The sequence below is a fragment of the Oratosquilla oratoria genome, chromosome 41 (genome assembly GCF_046742065.1).
Source record: "Oratosquilla oratoria isolate Oo_2021 chromosome 41, ASM4674206v1, whole genome shotgun sequence".
Lineage (NCBI taxonomy): Eukaryota > Metazoa > Arthropoda > Malacostraca > Stomatopoda > Squillidae > Oratosquilla > Oratosquilla oratoria.
Window position 1 is genome coordinate 12,065,138 of NC_134817.1, and position 7,500 is coordinate 12,072,637.

The 7,500-nt window shown below is 42.6% G+C and overlaps 1 protein-coding gene across 8 annotated transcripts in view; it reads right to left on the minus strand.

Moving 5' to 3' along the window:
* The window catches only part of LOC143020964 (uncharacterized), a 198,534-nt gene that overhangs the window by 164,413 nt on the left and 26,621 nt on the right, over window positions 1-7,500 (minus strand). The gene's annotated exons all lie outside the window — the stretch shown is intronic.

The following is a 7,500-nucleotide window of genomic DNA, read 5'->3' on the forward strand; positions in this document are numbered from 1 at the left end:
GAGAGAGGGTGTGTGTGTGTGTGTGTGTGTGTGTGTGTGTGTGTGTGTGTGTGTGTAGTAGTAGTAGAGAGAGAGGAGAGAAACAGAGAGAAACAGAGAGAGAGAGAGAGAGAGAGAGAGAGAGAGAGAGAGAGAGAGAGAAAGAGACTATATTCAAACTCTGCCAACAATGAGCCTCAACCCCCTGTCCCACCACGACCACCATGGTGTCCCCCCCACCCCAAACTTATGACGCACTATCGGGAGATAGCGATATCAATATCCACCTCCTCCTCCACTACCACCACATCCAACTGATGAGCCGTCAAGTCACAATTTCATTTATTTATTTATTTATACATTTACCTATATATTTGGTCATTTTACCAATATTACAATCCATGATTGGGGAGCGATTTTTCTTTTTTGTTCGTTGCCTCGGCAACCCCCCTATACAAGGTGGAGAAGGTCATAAGAATACAGGCTTCAGCCAGGGCAAGTGGCAGTCAACAGTAGCCAATGGGGACTCGAACCAGGGATCACACAACTACGAGACGAGAAGGAAATGCCAATTTTCATTATCCTCAATATTCATTAATAATTATTTCCATTATTATCAATATTCATTAATATTACTATCATTACCATCAAATAATAAGAGGGGTCACATGAAGAATTGTCACCCCATGAGATCCCAACTGACGAATCGTCACCCCGCAACGCCCACCTGAAGAATCGTCACCCCACAACGCCCACCTGAAGAATTGTCACCCCAGAACGCCCACCTGAAGAATTGTCACCCCGGTACGCCGAATAAAGTGGAATAAAGATTACGTTAGGTTAGGTTAGGTAAGGTTAGGTTTAGGTTAGGTAAGGTAAGGTAAGGTTAGGTTAGGTTTAGGTTAGGGTAGGTTAGGTTGAATGAGGGTTATGCTTATTGTCATCAACTTATACAACCGAAGAATCGTAAGCCCACATGAAGCATTGTCACCCTAGGATGGCCCATATGAAGAATTGTCATCCTGTCGAAGTCTGGGGTGACGATTCTACTACTACTGATCCCCCCCCCTCATTTCTAGGCGCTACAAACGGTGCTTATGCCCTACAAGACATCCTATAACACACTATCATCACATCCTAGCGTAACGAGACGCGTGACATGTGTCCAAGGCCCCGTAGGAATGATAGGAAAAAAAAAAAAAAAAAAATCCAAGCCCTCCTCCTCCTCCTCCGGGAGTTTGTCCGGGGGGTTCCGGATAAGACCGACAGGACCAACTTCGGGGTGAAGGTCCGGGCACGATTCAAGAACGCACGCGCACGCACGCACACACACAATGTAACATGAGATAACACTTTGGAGGAGGAGGAGGAGGAAGGGGGAGGAGGAGGAAGGGGGAGGAGGAAGGGGGAGGAGGAGGAGGAGGAGGAAGGGGGGAGGAGGAGGGGAGGAGGAGGAGTTGCTACTCCTCCCAATCTTTGAAATCCTGTACTGTTATGTCACCGTTACGCTTGATGATTTCAACAAATTCAGCTCAGCAAAGCGAGAGAGAGAGAGAGAGAGAGAGAGAGGAAAACAAAGAGAATACAGCGAGATACCAGCGACCGGTCGGTGTGGCTTGGCACTGACTGCCCGACAGTGCCACCCCTCACCCTCTCCTCCTCCTCCTCCTCTTCCTCTCTGTGCCAGAGGACAATGTGACGCTCGAGGCTACATGACGTCATGTTATACCTGAAGCCACGGTCAAACGGTTTGTCAGTTTGACCGTGTAAATGGGGCTTTAGAACCGTAAATGAATAAACAAAAATTTCTAGATATATTTCTAACGCCTTCTAACATAGTCTAACGCCAGACGTACTGAGTCTACCGAGGACAAGTTCTTACAAATGGTACATTTCTAAGTTTGTTTCTAATGCCATCTAACATGTCTATCTTCGTTCCTAACACCATCTAACATGTGATCGCCTTTGGCCCGGAATCGAACACTGAGTTCCGGGGGGGTCGACCTTAAAGGTGTTCGAATTCCGGGGGTCGCCCTTATTGGTATTCGAACAGTGGAACACAAACGGTTCGACCATCGACAAGAACACATTACAATCACATATCACAGATTTTTTATGATTTGTAAAAATGATCAATTAAAAAATGAGAAACAAACCCAATCTCACAAAACTCATTTCTTATTTTTTATAATTTATTTTTTTTCAATTCAATTCAGCTTTTATATTCCGATATGCGATATGAAGAACAAAAGAGTTTAACGTCTTGTAGACTGAGTGGGACAGGAAATGTCAGGACAGAGCTGGAAAGAGCATAGACAGGAAAGGACGGGTCAGGGGCAGTAAGGAGAAAAACAAAAAGGACAGGCTCAGACAAGGGGACGGGAAGGGACGGAAAAGAAACAGCAAGATAAGAAAAAAAATACGATTCAAATAACAACGACAGAAAAGGACAGGGGTATAGAACAAATACTGGAAATTCTCTGTCCTGGTTCAGAGAGAGAGAGAGAGAGAGAGAGAGAGAGAGAGAGAGAGAGAGAGAGAGAGAGTGAAGGAGAGTGAGAGAGAGAGAGAGAGAGGGGGGGGAGTGAGTGAAGGAGGGGGACAGATTCATTTGAAGTATCACTCCCACGGGCCGTGGTTAGAGAGAGAGAGAGAGAGAGAGAGAGAGAGAGAGAGAGAGAGAGAGAGAGTGAGAGAAGAGAGAGAGGAGAGAGAGAGAGAGAGAGAGAGAGAGAGAGAGAGAGAGAGAGAGAGAGAGAGAGAGAGAGAGAGAGAGACGGAGAGAGAAAAGGTGCTCTCCTTTGTAGTACAATCTCTTTGCCCCAAATCGCGTCTTTAAGAATTTAATCTCATTACCACCCGTATCGCCTCGCCTCGCCTCACCTGTCGCCTAAAAACTCATCCTCTTGTTTCTTCCTCTAAACCGTCGCACGCTGCAGACAATAACAAGCTTAACCTCCGAAGGTAAACCTCAAGATGGCTACCCCCTAAATCCTGAAATTGGGTGGAAAAATAAAACCCAATAGGCCGTCAACAATCACGTGCCCCCCAAATAAATAAATAACAGGAAAAAAAAATAATAATAATGCTTGACAACAGTTATCCAAAATACTCGTAAGATACGGATGGCGTTACTAGAGCCACGATAAAACAAGACAATGACACAATCCCACTTGCTGCCCAGCTGAACTAGAAAAAGATAAATATATAACAACGATTACTATCTGAAACAGGATTTCCCGAAGTAGGCTGGCTGGCAGGGAGGGAATCCCTTCAACAAGTCTATGAACCAACATAAACAAACAAACAAATAAATAAATCAATCAATATTTTGTATCATCTTCTTTGGTTCTGAGAGAGAGAATGTCAACAATGGAAACAATCACTCACTATCCACAATTACTACTACTATTACTATCCTCCGGACTATGGGCCACATCGAAAACCTCGATGGCCACAAGGGGGGTGGTATCTGGACAGACCACAGGTAGTGAACCGGTAGTCCAAACTTTGATAAGCAATTTCTCGAGTCAATGATCCACATGAACATGCAATCCATCTGGACAGATAATAAGAACGTTTTGCGAGGCTGTGTCTTAGACCAGGCTGTTTTACCGTGAACGTAAAGAAACGCTGACCACACCTGATATAAACTCGCAAAAATATATGTAAGAGTATAACGTAGGTCGATATATCAACAGCATACTCTCATCTGAATTTACATTTGTGTCCTGTTATCACCATGAAAACCACAAGGTGTCCATCAGTCAAAATTTGTCTTAAAACCGCTTATGATGTTTGACGACTGGACTACAAATATTTCTTTATTAATGTCCCAAAAAGTCGTGTAATCACAATGATTTCCGTATTAACATTTTGTGTGTGCGTGCGTGTGTCCGTGCAGGGGTTTAAAAATACACAAATAAAAAAAAATACTTAGCCCCCCTCCTGTCAACAGGGACGGGGGCCAGATGGATCCCAAATAGACCTGATGCTGCTGATCGACGTCTCCGCCAAAGAGTGTCACAATGGCACCATATCTCATCCCCGAAGGTCACTCACAAGGTCAATAGTGCCACGCGAGGTCACTCATCGCGATCGTTGCCACTCCCAACACTCCTATGCCCGAAGTCTTTCCCCCCCCCCCAAAAAAAAAAAAAAAAAAATATATATATATATATATATATATAATAATAATAAAAAAAATAATAAAAATAATAAATAAATAAAATAAAATAAATAAATGAAAAAATAATAATAAAAATAATAAATAAACAAATAAATAAATAAAAAAAAATTATAAAAAAGAATACAAACTGTTTATTCATTTTTCAGGTGGTGGCTTCTTTGAACCTTCCCCGACTTTGTCTCTATTATACAAATATTGATTCCTCCTCTGATCAATACACCCTTGACATGTATACGGTAGCAATCTTGAATATGCAGGCAGGCACACGCGTGTATTCACACGTATACGAAAATAAACAGGATCTTGTGATTTTACTGAACCTTGGCAGCTTTCAAAAGGACATGTGTGTGTGTGTGTGTGTGTGTGTGTGTGTGTGTGTGTGTGTGTGTGTGTGTGTATGTTGTATGTGTGTGTGTGTGTGTATGTTGTATGTGTGTGTATGTGCGCGTGTATGTGCATATTTTCATGTGTGCGTACGAAGGCCTAGGGGCGAATATATACATATTTTCATCTCCCAAACTGCCCTTTCTCCTGCTGGGAGGTGAGGAGAGGGGGGGAGGAGGAGGAGGAGGAGGAGGAGGAGGAGGAGAAGGAGGGTGGGTATAGGGCACTGTCACACCCGAAGTCTCCAACACAGACCAACACCAGTGGGCCTTTTGTCTGGTGTCCTTTCCTAGATTCATCATAACATATCGATTGGCACTTTCCTGGCACCCCCTCCCCCACCACAACCATTACTTTAACCAACACCCAAACTGACATGGAACCTCCCAGTTCATAAATAACACAGTAAGACAATGGTTTCTCTCTCTCAAGGGCGTGTGTTTCAGGCGATCCCCTCAGCAGGAAGTCCGTCTCCTACTAAGACTTAGGACCAGCGTCCTGGCTACAAACTTGCTCTTGTTATACCAGCATTCTTTTGTTAGTTTCGATAGCTTACAAAGGCGGAGCATGCCGACAGGAGACCTTTTGGTCCATATCTAGGTCAGATGCGAAAAAAATCATGAATAAATAAAAACTATAATAATGTAAATAACAAATAAAATACATAAATAAATGCATAGGTATAGTTAAATAATAAACAAACAGGTAAATAGAAAATAATAATAAATTGACATATAACTAATAATAAATGTTTCCCGTTTCTAAGTTTGTTAACAGGCAACCTAGCAAACAGAGTTCCTTATCATTTTGCCCTCTCTTATCAGTTATTATCTAATCAAAGTCAGGACTTACGATGTGCAGTCTTAATTGATATCCAGGACCTTAAGCCACAGAAAACTGACCCCGTAATTCGTAACTATAGGTAAACTGACTCCGTAATTCGTAAATTGACACCGTAATTCGTAAATATATGTAAACTGACCCCGTAATTCGTAACTATACGTAAACTGACCCCGTAATTCGTAACTATAAGTAAACTGACCCCGTAATTCGTAACTATAGGTAAACTGACCCCGTAATTTGTAACTATATGTAAACTGACCCCGTAATTCGTAACTATAAGTAAACTGACCCCGTAATTCGTAACTATATGTTAAACTGACCCCGTAATTCGTAACTATAAGTAAACTGACCCCTTAATTCGTAACAATAAGTAAACTGACCCCGTAATTCGTAACTGCATGTTAAACTGACCCCGTAATTCGTAACAATAAGTAAACTGACCCCGTAATTCGTAACTATATGTCAACAAATCCACTTATATGCGACTTAGAAAAATACCTCAATAATCATACAAACCAACAAACTATGGAACACTTGTCCCAAACTGTGTACGACTTTGTTGGGCCATTAACCCATTCAACTCCGATGACAAGATGTCTTGTCATTTGGTCAAATAAAACAAAAAATCATAAAACACCAAAATGTTTGATCAAACACCAGAAAAATATGACGTCAGTCCTCGCTTCGCTCGCAGCGAAGCGAGGACTGACGTTATATTTTTCTGGTGTTTGATCAAACATTTTGGTGTTTTATGATTTTTTGTTTTATTTGACCAAATGACAAGACATCTTGTCATCGGAGTTGAATGGGTTAATCCCAATTTCAAAGGAAACATTTGTCAACTCGCCCAAAATCTCTTCAGTTAACTTGGCACCGACCCAGGTTCCTTTGCCTGCCTGACAGTGAGCACTGTTCAATACATTTCATGTGTTCAGCCTTTCGGTTCACTGCAGAACCACCGGCTTAACCCCAAGGGGAACGATACAGACTCTACTTCACTGCTTCGTAAAGTAGTTTACATAGTATGAAGTGATGAGAGTTTTAGTATGGTTGTGGTTGTAAAGGGAGTTAATTCTAACAAGTTTGATCATATTGATCAGATGCCAGCACTGGTATACTGGACCTCCGATCATTACAGAATAGGTGGCACCATTTATACACAACAAATGAGCGGTTCTGGTTTGAAGTGGGGGGGAAAGCTGGCTTAGTAAAGAATAACTTAAAATAAATACATAAAAATCATTAAGGGATCGCCTACTGGGTGAATAAAAATTTTGCGTCCACCAAAAGAAAGAAAGGAAGAAAGAAAGAAAAAAGTGCCTATGCTCACTCCCACTGTGACCTAAGCTCACTCATACTGTGACCTAGGGTCACTTTCACTGTCACCTATGTTAACTCTCAGTGAGACCTAAGCTCACTCCCACTGTGACCTAGGGTCGCTTTCACTGTCACCTAAGCTCACTCCCAATGTGACCTAAGGTCACTCACTGTGACCTATGCTCACTCCCACTGTGGTCTAAGCTCACCCCAGCTCTGACGACCAACTGTGACCTAAGCTCACCCCCAGTGTGACCTAAGCTCATCCCTCAGCTCTGACCACGCTCAATAGGCGGCCAATGATCAAAGAGTCACTCTCGACATCTCCTTTGGGACGCTCGAGTGTCGCCATCGCTCAGCTGTCAATGTGTTTGATGGCCTCACTTGAGGACAAGAGGCGGATGTCTCGGCCCATCGATGCAAGCATCATCTCGTATTTCGTATTGGCCGCCCTGAGGGTCTTGCCAACATATACATATGTACACATACGTACACACACACATAGAGAGGGGAGGGGAGGAGAGGGGGGGGGAGGAGAGAGAGAGAGAGAGAGAGAGAGAGAGAGAGAGAGAGAGAGAGAGAGAGAGAGAGAGAGAGAGAGAGAGAGAGGGAGAGAGATAGAGAGGGGGGGATCTCTGTTCTGAATCGAGTCCCCTGCCAGTCTGATCCTATTAAAAATAAAATAGGATAAATAACTATATATATATATATTTATATATATATATATATATATATATATATATATATATATATATATATATCCGGCTGTAGACAAACTCCACAACACA